The 16,050-nt window shown below is 45.6% G+C and overlaps 1 protein-coding gene across 12 annotated transcripts in view; it reads left to right on the top strand.

Annotated features, from left to right (window-relative positions):
- The first annotated feature begins 10,246 nt into the window (after positions 1-10,246).
- ARVCF (ARVCF delta catenin family member) overlaps positions 10,247-16,050 on the top strand; it is a 608,790-nt gene continuing 602,986 nt past the window's right edge. For 2 of the 12 annotated variants that reach the window (XM_083478997.1, XM_083479026.1), the window contains exon 1: positions 10,339-10,732. The gene's annotated coding sequence lies outside the window, so the exon portion shown is untranslated. Of the gene's footprint in view, positions 10,733-16,050 lie in introns of all 12 variants that reach the window. The other 10 variants (XM_083478999.1, XM_083478998.1, XM_083479007.1 and 7 more) reach the window with 8 other exon arrangements.

Raw genomic sequence — 16,050 nt, 5'->3', positions numbered from 1 at the left:
TAAAAGCAGTGCTTTTTTTCTGGGGGGGACTCAGGGGTATGCATACCCCTAAACATTTTGTAAATCTTTGTACTTTTGTCCATTTACTGTACGTATTTATTTTTCTCAATTTGAACTATAAAATGGTGATTTTCCTGAGTACCCCTTAACATTATTTTTTTTAGAAAAAAAAGCTCTTGCCAATCAGAAGGTCGCGGTTCGAATCCCCGTGACGGGGTGAGCTCCCGTTGCTTGGTCCCAGCTCCTGCCAACCTAGCAGTTCGAAAGCATGTCAAAGTGCAAGTAGATAAATAGGTACCGCTGTGGTGGGAAGGTAAATGGCGTTTCCATGTGCTGCTCTGGTTCACCAGAAGCGGCTTAGTCATGCTGGCCACATGACCTGGAAGCTGTCTGCGGACAAACACCGGTTCCCTTGGCCAGTAAAGCAAGATGAGCGCCACAACCCCAGAGTTATCTGTGACTGGACTTAATGGTCAGGGGTCCCTTTACCTTTACCTTTATAATAAGATAGGTAGTTGGTTGAAGACAATGGAATACAGAGGAGAATAAGAGGGAGGAGAAGACACACAACATAATTAGGTGTATATGATTGGATGCACCAAAATTCTGTTACATGCTGGATGCAGACTTAAGTTGTGTGCATATTTAATTTTTGCTTTTTATATCATACCTTTCCTCCCAAGGCTCAGGGTAGTGCACAAAGCTCTTCCCTTCTCTATATTATTTGCGTAACAACCTTGTGAAGTAGTTTAGGGCTGAGAGATGGTGACTTACCCAGTGAGCTTCGTGGTTTGCACTTTGGCATAGTGGGCAGTTTAGGTTTTTTTCTCTCTCTTACTCTTTCAAACCCAATACATTATAGTTTGAGAGGGTGTCAGGGGGAAGGTGCTATTGTGACTCACTTATGTGAAATTTGCATTTCAATAAATTCATCCATGCTATTACCATTCACCAGTTGTGGATGCTGAGACAATGAAAATTAAGGCCTATAAACAATTTTCTGGGGGTATTCAGTGGGGCTTACCTTCTGGGCATTACACACACATTTTTTAAGAATCATAAAGCCATCGTCTCTCCCCCCCCCAAAAAAAATATAAGTGCTGTACAGATATGAGGCTAGGATTGCCATGTTTCAAAAAGTAAAAACCAGGACACCCTGAAAGTTGTTGAGGTTTTTTTCTGATTGACTTGCCTAAGATCCAGGGCAAAGTGCCACCTTTTGGAAATTTCTCCCTGGACGTCAATTCCACCTTTGAAATCCCAATAATGTCTGCAGAAATCTGGACGTATGGCAGTCCTATTGAGGCCAAATCTCACAAAGAAAGCAGTGAGTCAAAGGTTGCAGACCATGGATAGCTCCAAGTGAACAACTTGTTCACATAAAGTTGGGAGCATACTGAGGCCTTTTTCGGCTATATTCACACCATACTCATAAAGCACCACTTTAAATGCTCATGGCTTCCTTCAATGAATTCTGGGAGCTGTAGTTTGTTAAATGTGCTGAGAGTCCTTAGGAGACTCTATTCCTCTCACAGAGCTACAGTTTCCTCATAAGAAGAACTGACCGTTAAACCACTCTGAGAATTGTATCGCTCTGAGGGTAATGAGGTAGGGTGCCTCTCTCAGCACCCTTGACAAACCACAGCTTACAAAATTATTTGGGGGCAGCCATGCCTGTTTAAAGTGGTATCATAATGCTTTAAATGGTTTGTGCAAATGTGGTCTAACCCTTCATCTCCCGACTATCTCCTCAGGCTCCACCAGCTTGTAGAGACCTTCAGAATCTTAAAGGACCACTTCACTAGCTTAAATGCAGGACTGATGAATGCAGTGGTTCCTCAAGCTCAGTATAAGGCACCCATAAGGGTCCAGGCTCTGGTCCTGGCAGACTGAGAGGTTCTTGTCTGACAGCTTCAGTCACAGTCAGTTCAAAGCCTTGAACTTGATCGGCCTCCTTAGCTGCTGCCTCAGATTCTGTGTCTGGTTTGCTTCTGCATTCAGGGGTCATGCCACAACCTGTGGTTCTCCAGATGTTGTGGAACTATAAGGTAAAGGGACCCCTGACCATTAGGTCCAGTCGTGACCAACTCTGGGGTTGCAGCGCTCATCTCGCTTTATTGGCCGAGGTGTAGGGATCAGATGGGATTACCATGAGGAATTATAGAATATACATCAAGCCATCGTGTCCACGATGAAGACATTGTGTTGACTGGGTTTGATATATTGACGATAATTTCTGATTAAATCCCATAAGATTCTACATTCATGCCCTTTTGATGCCCTTTTGCCTCTACTGCCCATTTCTCCTTGCCTGACAAATCGCGTACACACTTAGACAGGCAGGCGTCCTGTGCCCTCAAAGACTCGGCAGTTTCGTCTTTGTAGTTTCTAATAGGTAATCTTAGGATGTTAATCTTAGGGCCAGGAAACAGATCTCACATGAAGGTGATAGTGATTGTTGTCTGTCCTGCTGGCCATCCTCCTTATCATGTGTATTGCTTGTTTATTACCTCCGGGGCTGCCAGATGCTCCCCTTTTTTAGTTCTCAACTTATTTACCCTAGAAATATTTGTGCTTAATTAGTTTTAGTAGTTTAACTTGTCCTCACGTGGGTTTGTGGAATTGCTCAGAAGAAATCTGATTGGTTCTTTTGAACACTCTGTAAAAAGTTCTTTCGTGAATAAAACGGCCTGGGCTGGGGGCTGCGAAAATCTGACACGGACAAGCACAGAGAGACACAATTATACGCACCCTTCCCAGAGTCTTGCTGGTTCAAGTCTCTGTGTGTATTCTTATTAATCAGAGTTCAATCCTTCCTTTACTTTGCAAATGCAACACGAGGGAGCCAGCGTATAGTTTCCGGGTCATGTGGCCAGCATGACTTAGCCACTTCTGGCGAACCAGAGCAGTGCACGGAAACGTCGTTTACCTTCCCGCCAGAGCGGTACCTATTTATCTACTTGCACTTTGATGTGCTTTCAAACTGCTAGGTGGGCAGGAGCTGGGACCGAGCAACGGGAGCTCACCCCGTCGCGGGGATTCGAACCGCCGACCTTCTGATCGGCAATCCCTAGGCTCTGTGGTTTAACCCACAGCGCCACCCGCGTTTCTCTTGTGGAACTATAGCTCCCATTAAATAAAATCATCAAGTCTTTGAAGCTCTCCCAGAGGCATTGAATAGACTAAGTCTTCCATCATATTCCATGGAGAAAGAGGCAAGTCTCATTAGGAAATGCAGGACCACGGAGAGCTCCAAGTGAGCAACTTTCTCCACAAAGGTTTTTAGGCTGCACTCCACTCCTGTTTCATAACCTCTCTTTTGATGTCCTTCATGCCCCACTGGATGCCTTCCATTCTATAGCCTCCCTCCTGGAGTGTTCCCTGTGCCCACGGGACTGGTGATCTGTGGGGGGAAGCATCTTGTTCCTCAGAGGAAGGTGCTTAAGAGAGTCTGGGTTCTGGCTCTACAGGTCCTGGTGGTCTAAGTGTTTCCTCTGGGAGCTTCTGTCCAACAGTCTTTGATGCAAGGACCTCCCTATCGTGGATTTTTTAAATAAAGGGTTTTTTTTTTTTTACTTTTGCAAATATTTCCTCTAATTCTGTGGATACCTCCCTCTTGTTCAAGCCAGTGCCATTTTGGGAACAAAACTGGGAAATGTTATAGTGTATCTAAAGTCAGTATTATTATTTTTTTAAAGAAAATAAACTATTCACCAGCTATGGGTCCCCCCTCCTTAATGGGCTGACAGTTTGGCTAGCAAGATTAAATTAGTCTATTAAGCTCATGCAAATATTATGCAGATTGAGTGGGAAAATCCAAACCTGCTGGAGTTCTCCTTTGCATAATACATTCTAATTGTGACTGCAGAACAATTTACCTGCTCTGGATTTTAAGGCTGTTTTGTTACTGTGGTTGGAAGAATTATATTGTTATGATGGCCTCTGTTGTACACATCACGCACCAATTGCAAAACAGTAGCTGGAATAAACACACAGGCAGGATTTCAGTGTGAAATTGGTTTCCAAGGTGCAACAGTTCTGATCAAGTCAAGCTGCAGTATCTATTAGTGCACACGGAGCTACAATTGATTATTTAATGTATGTGCAGTACTTTGAGGCAGAGAACACTCATCGTTTCTCAGGAATGACTCTGTAACTTACTATATTGAGACCAGCAGATAATTTTGATGTTAAGCAGAAGAGATTACATTGGGAAGCAGTGCCTCAGAAAATGCTTTTGAATGGTTGATTAGAGTATAGCGAAACATGTCATAAGCTATCACTCAAGAGCCCAGCAAAATGAGGTTGTTTACTGCAGGTGGATTTGGATTAAAGGTGGTGTAGAATTGTTCTGAGATGGCTTAAGGTAGTCTCTTGGAATATTCAGATTTGCATTACTGAGGCAGCCTTGGTGATAAATGGCAGGAGCAATTTGCTTAAAAAAATAAAATAATTCATGTTTTGCACCTGTCATCACAATTTTTGTTATGGGGAGGCGACTGCGCCTTTAATCAGAAAAAGAAAATAGGGAAAAATAAGATGGTTTGCAACATAATCTGATTCATGCTTTTACTTGGAAAGTAAGCCTAGTTGTATTCAAGGAGATTACTCTCTGGTAAGAGAATACATAGGAGTGCAACCATCTAACCTGTGCATGTTTACTTGGGACCCTGAAATTTGCAATGTTTACTGAAAATGTTTATGGCAGGAATCATATGTGGAGAGTGGAATCTTTCCAAAAACAGTCCAATGAGGACTGAGGATGCTTAGCAGCCACAAGATACTGACAGACTGGACTGGAGTATCCTGGAGAAGGCACACCAGGGTGGAACAATGGACTCTGCACTGCAACTTTTTGTTGCAGGTCCTACTTGTAAGGACTGGATTATTGTGCTCCTAGCAGGAATTTAAAATAATATACTGTTTATAGGATGTGTGTGCGCGCACACACACACAATTGTCACGTTGTGTTGTTGTTATTTGGATTTGTTGGTAGTTTTTTCTTGCCCAGGGCAACCCAAAGTGATTTACAAACAACCAAATAAACAGACAAAAAACCCCACATAGATACATTAAAACGAAGAGGAAAAAGAAATATATTAAAAACATCCCACTAATAGGCCACTAATACTGTAGTTACAACATCAAAGGTCTGGTTTTAGAGGAAAGTTTTTGCCTGGCACATTATGTATACAAGGCCTTCTTTCTAGTGATGTCAGGAGAAAATTCAAGCACTTGCCAAAATTATAATAACACAGGTATCTTCTTAGCATCAATTTGTCCAACTGACACACAATGAACATTATGGGAACTTTTATTACCAAGGTTGAGGGCAAGTGAATGTATTTTTATTGATAACCAAGGGTGTGGTGTGTGTCTATCTCCATGAGTGTGTGCTAATGTATGTGCATTTAGCTATTGAAAATGTATTGGCCAGAAAACACAGTTCACAACAGAACCATCAAAGTTTTGATCTGGTTCTTCACAAACTTTTAAGGCATTGGAGTTTAGTGCAGGAAACAGGGAGATGAGTTTACAACCCATCTCAGCCATCAAAGTCTTATTTTATCTAGATGACTATGTGCAGCGGCGTAGCGTGGGGGGTGCATGGGGGGCCATCCGCACCAGGCGCAACATCTGGGGGGGGGGCGCGGAAGAGACTCGAGTGCTAAAATCCACGGGTTAGGGGGCGCAAATTACTTGCCTTGCCCCGGGTGCTGACAACCCACGCTACGCCACTGACTATGTGGACTCTATTACTTGATTTTAAACATGGTGAGTTGGTCCACCAGGAAAAAGGAGGGGTATGAATGAATGAATGGAATCTTTATTGCTAAAAGCTTTAAGCCATCACAATTGGGAAAGGAGGCGTAGCATTGGTATATAGGTGATAACTCTGCTGGAATGGGATCGTGTCAGGTTTTGTTTTGCTGTTGAAAAAAATGTGCCCGGTGTTTCACTGCAGGAGGTAGGAAGTCCACAGCCCACAAAGAACACAAATGGGTTCCTGAAGCGGTGTTGTTAGCAGAGGCAAAAGCCTTGCTGGCATTTGCAACTTTTAAAAAACAACTCAGTTTACTGTTGCCGCATGATTTGTGTTAACAGCAAGGATGCACTCATGACCTATAGATGAAAGCTGTAAAAAATTTTTTAAGTTACCTTAGCTTGTTGTTGTTTGATCATTTAGTCGTGTCCGACTCTTCGTGACCCCATGGACCAGAGCACGCCAGGCACTCCTGTCTTCTGCCTTAGCTATAATCATCAATCAGTGCCGGATTTATGTATAAGCTAAACAAGCTATAGCTTAGGGTCCCACTCTCTTGGGCCCCCCCCCCCCGAAAATTTAAAGGAAAAAACCAACCTGGTTGTACATTTCCAAAATAGAAGATAAAAAAAAATAGAATAAAACCTACATACAGCAACAGTGTTTTGTGTTTTGTAGGCTCCTATGTGGTAAGTAATGGCCCCTGCCTGCTAGCCCGCTCCCTAAAATATCACTGGTTTGCTCATTAATTGTATTTCAATTCAACAATTACTTTGATAAAATACATATTTTGTTATGTGCAAATGGCTTTAGATACCCATTAGGTCCATAAATTACCATATAGCATATATTCAACACAAAAAAACAGTGACAATTTGTTGTTGTCAAAGGACAGCTGGACATATAAAGGGCCCCATAAGAAGGGTGGTGCTGTGGGTTAAACAAAAGAGCCTAGGTCTTGCCGATCAGAAGGTCGGCGGTTTGAATCCCCGCAACAGGGTGAGCTCCCGTTGCTCGGTCCCAGCTCCTGCCAACCTAGCAGTTCGAAAGCACAACATCAAACTGAAAGTAGCTAAACAGGTACCGCTCTGGCGGAAAGGTAAACGGCGTTTCTGTGTGTTGCTCTAGTTCGCCAGAAGTGGCTTAGTCATGCTGGCCACATGACCCGGAAACTATACGCCGGCTCCCTCGGCCAATAAAGCGAGATGAGTGCCGCAACCCCAGAGTTATCAGCGACTGGACTTAATGGTCAGGGGTCCCTATACCCTCGCCTTCCATAGCTTAGGGCCTTATCAAACCTAAATCTGGCCCTGATCATCATCACCATCAACTACATCACAACCATGGACTAGGAAGTGGTGAAATGGGCGTGTGCCGTCTCTGACCAACGATGCCACAGATACTGATAAGCATCAATGATACCCATGCCACCAAATTTCACACTGTACTTGCTAGTGCAGGCATGGAAATCCCTGTAACCTTCCTGGTGGTGCTAGACTACAACTGCCATCATCCCTGGCCATTGGCCATGCTTGCCACGGCTGATGGGAATTGGACTTCAATAGCATCGGGAGGGTCATATATTTCCCAGTGTTGCACTTCCACAATGGAAACACACATGTGTGATATTCAATAGTGTATTTGGGCAGGGAGGTGATTTTGCAGCTCCCTAAGCATTTAGGTGAGAGACACAGGTGGTGCTGTGGGTTAAACCACAGAGCCTAGGGCTTGCCGATCAGAAGGTTGGCGGTTCAAATCCCCACGACGGGGTGAGCTCCCGTTGCTCGGCCCATGCTCCTGCCAACCTAGCAGTTTGAAAGCATGAAGTGCAAGTAGATAAATAGGTACTGCTCCAGCAGCAAGGTAAACGGCATTTCTGTGCACTGCTCTGGTTCTCCAGAAGCGGCTTAGTCATGCTGGCCACATGACCCGGAAGCTGTACGCCGGCTCCCTCGGCCAATAAAGGGAGATGAGCACCGCAACCCCAGAGTCGTCCGCGACTGGACCTAATGGTCAGGGGTCCCTTTACCTTTAAGCATTTAGGTGATGACTGTTTGTGCCGTGACAGTTGCAGTGATCCCGACACATTTGTTGCCAGTATTGAAAATAACTTCTAGAAAGGGCTACATACATCGGATAGCCAGGCAGGCTTGAACAAATTGCACCATCAGCCTCGGTTGCTGAGCCGTACAATAGGAATAACGGTGCCCTCTCTCTCACAGTGTTGTTTTCGTGGCTGCCCCTTTTGAAAGCAGAGGGAGGGTGACAGCCCACATTACAAAGCTGTTTGAACCCACATCCTAGCTGAGTTTATGATGCCATTCAAGGCATCACATGCCTACTCTGGATTTTTCCCTGGGAAGCCTGCAAATGTCAACAAACGGACTCTAGTACCTGCGAGGGTGAGAAGATTCATTGTTGTCTATTGAAATCCAATGACCTTTTCTGGAGAGGTTTAGTCAGGGGTTATTAGCTGTCCTTCCCATTTCCCAGAATGGTGAGCTGTTCCAGTGGAGCTTCTGTAGCTGATGCACAAACACAGGATAAAATGTGTCTGGGGAAGCCCATCCAGGGACCTAGAATACAGAGTTGTGGGGAGGAGATGGAGAGAAAGAATGAGCCACCGACGGACTGAAACTGCTTTGACAGACAATCGGATTACCCAACACAAAGAGAGCAGCAGCCGCAAGGGCGTCCAGCAAGACAGATCCCACCAATCGGGTGGTGGTCGCTGGGTATAAGAGAACCAATCCATGAACACAGCTGTAAAAAACGGGATGGTGAGTGGGGAGTTCGTCTGCAGCTCCCTCTGCTTGAAGCCACAGATGCAAGTGATAATACTTAAGAAGGAGCCCCATGGTGTTCAGTGGAGTGGGGGCTGTGAGCCTAACTTTTACTTACACAGGAGTAAACCCCCGTGGAATTCCATAGGACCAGGGCTGGATTTAGGTTTGATGAGGCCCTAAACTATTGAGGGTAATGGGCCCCTTTATATGTCCAGCTGTCCTTTGTCAACAACTAATTGTCGCTTTTTTGTGTTGAATATATGCTCTATGGTAATTTATGGACCTAATAGGTATCTAAAGCCATTTGCACATGCAGAATGTAAAAAGGTAAAGGACCCCTGACAGTTAAGTCAGGTCACAAACGACTCTGGGGTTGCGGCGCTCATCTCACTTTACTGGCAGAGGGAGCCGACGTTTGTCTACAGACAGTTTTTCTGGGTCATGTGGTCAGCATGACTAAGCCACTTCTGGCGAAACCAGAGCAGTGTACGGAAACACCGTTTACCTTCCCACCAGAGCGGTACCTATTTATCTACTTGCACTTTTGGGTGTGCTTTCGAACTGCTAGGTTGGTAGGAGCAGGGACTGAGCAATGGGAGCTCACCCCATTTTGGGGATTCAAACTGCCGAGCTTCTGACTGGCAAGCCCTAGGCTCAGTGGTTTAAACCACTGTAGATAAATAGGTACTGCTCTGGCAGGAAGGTAAACGGCGTTTCTGTGCGCTGCTCTGGTTCGCCAGAAGTGGCTTAGTCATGCTGGCCACATGACCTGGAAGCTGTACGCTGGCTCCCTCAGCCAGTAAAGCGAGATGAGCGCCACAACCCGAGTCGTCAGCAACTGGACCTAATGGTCAGGGGTCCCTTTACCTTTAAGTCCCTTGGAACAAATAGGAACTTGCTGGGATCAGACTGTGGCAGGGAACGGGGGAAGAAGGAAATGAAATAAAAAAGCATTGCTTGGCAGAATATTTATCTAGCTATAGCACGTTGACTTTTGCTCATTGGGGCATACTCCCAGTTAAGTCTTCAGGGGATTGCAACTGGTTTAAAGCCAAACTAGTTTCAAATTGTACCCTGTTTGAAAACGAAGCCTTTTCAGTGTGGTGTTGCAGTTGTGGAGAGCGTCGCACCAGGGTTCAAATCGCCCCCTCCCAGCCACGAAGTCATTGGGTGACCTTGAGCCAGGCAGTTTCTTAGCCTAACCCACCTCACAGGGTTGTTGTGTGAGGGTAAAACAAAGAGGGGGGCGGGAGGAGAGCCATGGACACCACCTCTAGTTCCTTCCTTGGAGGAAAGCCGGAATATCAACAAAATAATAATAATAATAATAATAATAATAATAATAATAATAATAATAATAATAATAAACCTTTTTATTGTGGGGAGGGGATCTTTTGTGTTTGTTTGTGGCGAGTGGGGGAGGGGGGGAGAAAAAAGTCGGGAGGACAAAAAGTAGGATCTGGTGCATCCCCAATCCTAAGCACGTGGCCTTGCAAGTATTTTAGGGCCACCTTCGCCCTAAAATGTGCAGGGAATGGCAATTCAGGCTTTTGGAAAAAATAATAATTCAAACCTCCCCCCTTAATATAATGAAGATCTGTGCATGCTGGCCTATTAAAATTATTTTTGGAGAAGAGATCCAGACTTTCCCTCCCTCTCCGCCCTGCTCGTGGGGTCGTCGGCGTGTTCCCATTTTGCTCCCTCTGCGGGCAGCGAGGCAATTGTGTGCGACTCTCTCTCCGATGCGCCCAGGCTGTTGGGCCAGCTAGACGAGGAAAGCTTTGCAGGGCCGGGAGAGGGCAGCTGGGAACAGGAGGCAATTCGGCTCGTCCCTGATGCACCTCCTGTGCGTGTTGTGTGTCTGTTTTCTTCCTCCTCCTCCTCTAGAGCCAGGCGAGAGAAATCTGCAAGGGGAGGAGGAAACCTTTGCGGGCGCGCTTGGCAGCTCCGGCAAGAGCGAGAGCGCAAAGCGGGAGAGCGAGATGCCGTGTGCGCGCGTGTGAAGCTTTGACCTTCTTGCTCTGCTGATCAATTGCTGAGTATTTGATTTGAAGGCGGCTCCTCCCCCTTCCTCCCTCCCAGCCCGCCTCCTCTGCGATCGTGTGAAGCGAGGAGGAATCTCTCCCATGACTGTGATCATCCTCAAGCTGAAGGCGGAGACGCAGCAGAAGGCGGCGAGATGGTGAGCTGATCTGGGTCACTGGGGTGCTGATGGAGGGAGACCACGAGCATGCATCTTTTTTTGGGGTGGCGTGGGGGTGTGTGTATCCGATCTCGTGCAAAGAGAGAGCGCACCTTACACCCCCCCCCGCCGCCCTCCTTTCCACGCTAACCTTTGTTTTGCCCACAAAGGTTGCGTCTTGTAGGCGCCTTCCCCTCCCCCATGTGGAAGGGTGGTTGGTTTTTTTGGAGGGGGGGGGGAAGAGAAGCTAATCATATTAGGGATAATCGCCCACGTTTCGTGGGCTCGCTCATTGTTTCGGAGCGGTGGGGGAGCAGCGCGTGTGCTGGATTGCTATGGGAATGGGTTAAAGGAAGAAAAGGAGAAGAAAAAAAAACGCATATGCAAAAAAGGCTAAACAAACCGGCATTGTGCCGTGTGGGAACGCTGCAGTGCAAAAGGAAGCCTTTGCTCTTGTCAGGGTAGGAAATCGGCGCCTCCCCCTCCCCCTTCTGCGTGGTTTGCATTGTGAACAGTCCAGATCCAGGGCTTAAACCACGCTGCCCTTTCCCTCCCCAATAGGTAGATGATTGGGCACCCTATGCCCCCCCCTAAAAAACTAGCTTGCCCCTTAAACTTTCCTCTATTGCCTGAAGAATTCTTTCCTGGGGCTGCAAAGAACTTGAGAGAACTCCTGCTTCTTCCTCCTCCTCCTCTTTCCTTTTCAAAATCAGTGCCACCATGGTGATGAAATTGGATAAATAGACTTGGCTGTCTGCAATGTGCTAATTCTCTGGGGAGAAAGCTGCAGCCCTGGGCAGGCTTCCCTGGGAGGAAGCCCCACCGAGCACAGTGGGGTTTACTTCTGAGTAAGCATGCCTACAGGAGTGCAGGGCTGCACATTCCTTTTAGCTGCTTTGGGTAGCATGGCAGTGGGTGCCACCCCCCCTTTCCCCTTCACACTGCAAAGCCTCTCATAGTCTCCCCCCCTCCCGTTGCCCCCTCCCTGCTTTTGAGATGTTTCCAGGCGCCACTTATATATGTCAAAGCAGCGACTTGCTTGCAGATAAATATGTATTTTCTTCCAGGGAGCGAGGATAAGGTTTATTTCTGTGCCGTTTTAAAGAGAGAGAGTTCTAGTCCCAAGTGACAGAATATTGACATCTGCTGATTGTATCTTAGCCGAGGTGACATGCTGCAGTCTCGGCTTTAAGCGGGTTGCCAAGTTTGAGTTTCCAGAGAGATTGGAATGGATACTCCTAAAACTTACAAAATTGTAGGAACGGCGAAGCTGAGCGTTTGCTTTCCCACACAACCCTCAAGGGCACACAAATCAAGGGGGGAAGCAGTGTTGCTGTACCAAGCTCTTTGTGTGTGTGTGTGTAAAAAGTATATCTAAAATAGCATATGGCAGGGTAGCAGGTACTTGTAAACTAGGAAGATTGGTTCTGTGCTGTCAGCCAGGGCATTGCTGGGTGTTTGCCCTCCACTCGCTGTTTCCGTAAATGTATGAAATGTTTATACGATGTATTTCATTAGGCAAATTGTTTGCTTGTTTCTTCCTCGAACAAACCAGCTAAGTAAGGCTTAAGAATGCAAGAGAGTTCATGTTCTTTCAAGCATCCTGGATTGGAAGATATTGGTGATTCCCCACCCCCCCTTTTGTTCTTTTCTTTGATTAAATGATTTTTTCATATGAAACACACACACACACACACACACACACACACAATCAACAGCATAGAAACCAAACCAATATAAATATACCAGCTGCTGCTTTTTGTTTTTTTAAAAATCTGTTTCCTATGTAATATATTTGGTTGGACAATTACTTGAGGCTAGTTACTAGGCATGGGTGAATCTGTCAGTTTCAGTTTCTCAGTTTTTGCCTCTTCAATTTAGTTCTCCATATTTCCATATAAGTTTGTGATTTATTTACTTTTAAATAAAGGGAAAGTCCTCGTGAAAATTCATCCGCAGTTTGGTGCAAATTTCTCCTAATGCACACTTTTCTTTTCTTTCAAAGCACTTTCCTCATATTTAATGCACCTGTGCATGTTTCACAAAAGCATGCAATTTTATGCACATTAATGCACATTTTTGTGCCTATCACTTGGCTTTGGCTTGCGAAACTGGCAGAAGTGTGGGTTTCTCAAAGGACTGCTTTGTTTCTGTTTGCTAATTGTTTCGGCAAGTGCGAATTAGGTGGGTTTGCCTTTAAATGCAAATTTAATCCTATTTCTCCCCCCCTCCCTAATCTGAGTTCAAGGAAACATTCCAGCCAGGCAAAAGCAGTCAAGTGTAATGGAGCAGAGCTTGGGAGAGGAGATGTGGCCTGGGGAGAGTCCCAAGGGCTACAGTGAGAGGCCTGGAATACTGCATTTGGCCCACATTGAGGTGTGATTTCCCAGCATGCCTCACTCCTCAGGCCAGCGCCCCTGTTCAGTGTCTTGAATTTAAGAATGGGCTGCCATATTGCACAGTCCGTCCCCAAGCCAGAGGTTCGCCACCATTTGACTCATGGAATCGGTTGACTGCTGAAGGTTACCTTCATAATGCAGGGGTTCCAAAATTGTGGTGGTCACCGGCATGCCCGTATCAAATATCCATAATTGGTTTCTTAATTGCATGTGTATTGCTTCTTCTGTTTCTGATGCATTGCAATCTGGAATCTACGGCGTTGTAATTTGCAATATACAATAAAATATAAGAAATAAAAACCATGCAGCACCTAGCACAGTGCATTACAACTGCTACAACAGGCCATAAAATTTTTAAGTGGTTTGCCAAGACCATCAGCAATTTTCATGTGGTTGATAGGGAGGGATAGCTTAGGCTGTGTTTGCTTCGTGTATCATTTTGGAAGGTGTCAATTATAGTAGTACCTCTGGTTACAAACTTAATTTGTTCCGGAGGTCCGTTCTTAATCTGAAACCGTTCTTAACCTGAGGCACCACTTTAGCTAATGGGGCCTCCCGCTGCCACTGTGCCACCAGTGTGCAATTTCTGTTCTCATCCTGGGGCAAAGTTCTTAACCCGAGGTGCTACTTCCGGGTTAGCGGAGTCTGTAACCTGAAGTGTTTGTAACCCGAGGTACTACTGTACTTAAGTTGATGGAATGTGAACTGAATCACTGAAAAGTGATCGGAGTCAGATTCCTTCCCCCAATCCTACTTGTTAGCACCAATACAAGACCCACCTGTTCCATGTTTTCAATAAAAGCCTTGTCAAGTTGCCTGTTTTCCCTCACCTGTGCATTCTTAGTTAGCTTTACTATATGGGCTATCTCCCAGTCTGTTACTAGTCGATTAAAAATACCGTATTTTTTGCTCTATAAGACTCACTTTTTCCCTCCTAAAAAGCAAGGGGAAATGTGTGTGCGTCTTATGGAGCGAATGCAGGCTGCGCAGCTATCACAGAAGCCAGAACAGCAAGAGGGATTGCTGCTTTCACTGCGCAGTGATCCCTCTTGCTGTTCTGGCTTCTGAGATTCAGAATATTTTTTTCTTGTTTTCCTCCTCCAAAAACTAGGTGCGTCTTGTGGTCTGGTGCATCTTATAGAGCGAAAAATACGGTACATATACACAAGTTGCTATATAGGCAGTTGCCAGCAAGCATTTTACCAGTTTTATATCTACTGGTAAGGCGGACATATCCTTACATATGCAAACAGTGGGACCAATGGATCTACAGTGGTACCTCAGGTTACATACGCTTCAGGTTATAGACATTTCAGGTTACAGTCTCTGCTAACCCAGAAATAGTACCTCGGGTTAAGAACTTTGCTTCAGGATGAGAACAGAAATTGTGCTCCGGTGGCGCAGCGGCAGCAGGAGGCCCCATCAGCTAAAGTGGTGCTTCAGGTTAAGAACAGTTTCAGGTTAAGAACGGAACTCTGGAACGAATTAAGTTCTTAACCCGAGGTACCACTGTATCAGCAAATCAATATCCTGTTGTTAGTTTGATCTCATTTTCCAAAATACTTCTATTTTGGGCCAGCATCAGAAAATAGCCGCATTTACTGGATACTGGTGAATTTATTATCAGTGTGTTCCTTTATCAAACAAAAAATTGGGTTTCTCTCCCAGTAGTTGTTGGTAATATCAATAACTAGTTCTGTTATTGAGCCAAAAGTAGTGGCTGCTGTTGGCTTCCATTTGGTCGTTTGGGATTCCCCTGCAGAGAGTTCTAAAAATGCATTTGGCTCTTTGGTGGAAGGACTGGCACAAAGTTAGCAAAATGCGGTGTTGCTGTCTCTATGTGAGTGCACACACACACAGGATAGCTTTGTATCAGCACCAGATTCTTCCCTTTTGCATGTTGGTGAGAGCTACATATTCTGTCATAACTCTACTTAAAAAAACAATAATACACCTCTTGACATTTATCTAGGCCATCATGTGTATGCAGACATATCACAGTTATGGGAATCTGAGCTGGCGCATCTTATTTTCTTCGGTGCAATTTGCAAGAGCATTGCAAATGCCTCTGGAGGGTATATATAACTTCGGAAATGAGGGGGAAAAAATCTATCAGGAAACTCGTTAGAGCTGTTGTAACATCGGATCTATAATATGCTGCTCTTAATATTTTATTGTGTGGGTATAAATCATTGACATGGATGCTGTAAAGAAATCCCTTTTATAGCTATGGAGGGGAAAAAACCTGGGGTTGGTTTCTCCCTTTTGAACTGAAGTGTAGTGTGATAACACTTAGGCCATTGGTTATTGTAATCTCTTTTGCAATCAGTTTCTGCCCCCCTCTCTGTCTAGTTTTCTATTTACTTGAGTCCCTCAGGTTGTTCCTTTCTGAGGCCCCTCCCACCAGCCATTTCTTCCTGTTGCCTCTTAGCCTTTACTGAGCTCCCTAATCTGGCTTGCTGCCTTGGGTGTCATGCAGGATGCTGTTCCATTCACTAGCGTTGAAGTCGGATTCAGCTTCTACACATGGAATGAGGAGGGGCGCCATCTTGGTTCTTTGCCTTAGGCACCAACATATCTTGGGATAGCCCTGCATGAGCCCCAAATCCAGCAGCTGCTGCTGATCATTGGGACGGTTGGGGCAGTAGGCAGGGAGCCCAAAGAGCAGGTGGTGCTACACAGCCAGGTAAAAAGGTAAAGGGACCCCTGACCATTAGGTCCAGTCGTGACCGACTCTGGGGTTGTGGCGCTCATCTCGCTTTATTGGCCGAGGGAGCCAGTGTACAGCTTCCGGGTCATGTGGCCAGCATGACTAAGCCGCTTCTGGTGAACCAGAGCAGCGCACGAAAATGCCGTTTACCTTCCCGCCAGAGCGGTACCTATTTATCCACTTGTACTTTGATGTGCTTTCGAACTGCT

This window comes from Podarcis liolepis (assembly GCF_965112155.1).
Source record: "Podarcis liolepis genome assembly, chromosome: 15".
NCBI lineage: Eukaryota > Metazoa > Chordata > Lepidosauria > Squamata > Lacertidae > Podarcis > Podarcis liolepis.
The sequence above is the reverse complement of the archived record's forward strand: the minus strand, read 5'-3'. Positions and strand labels throughout refer to the sequence as shown.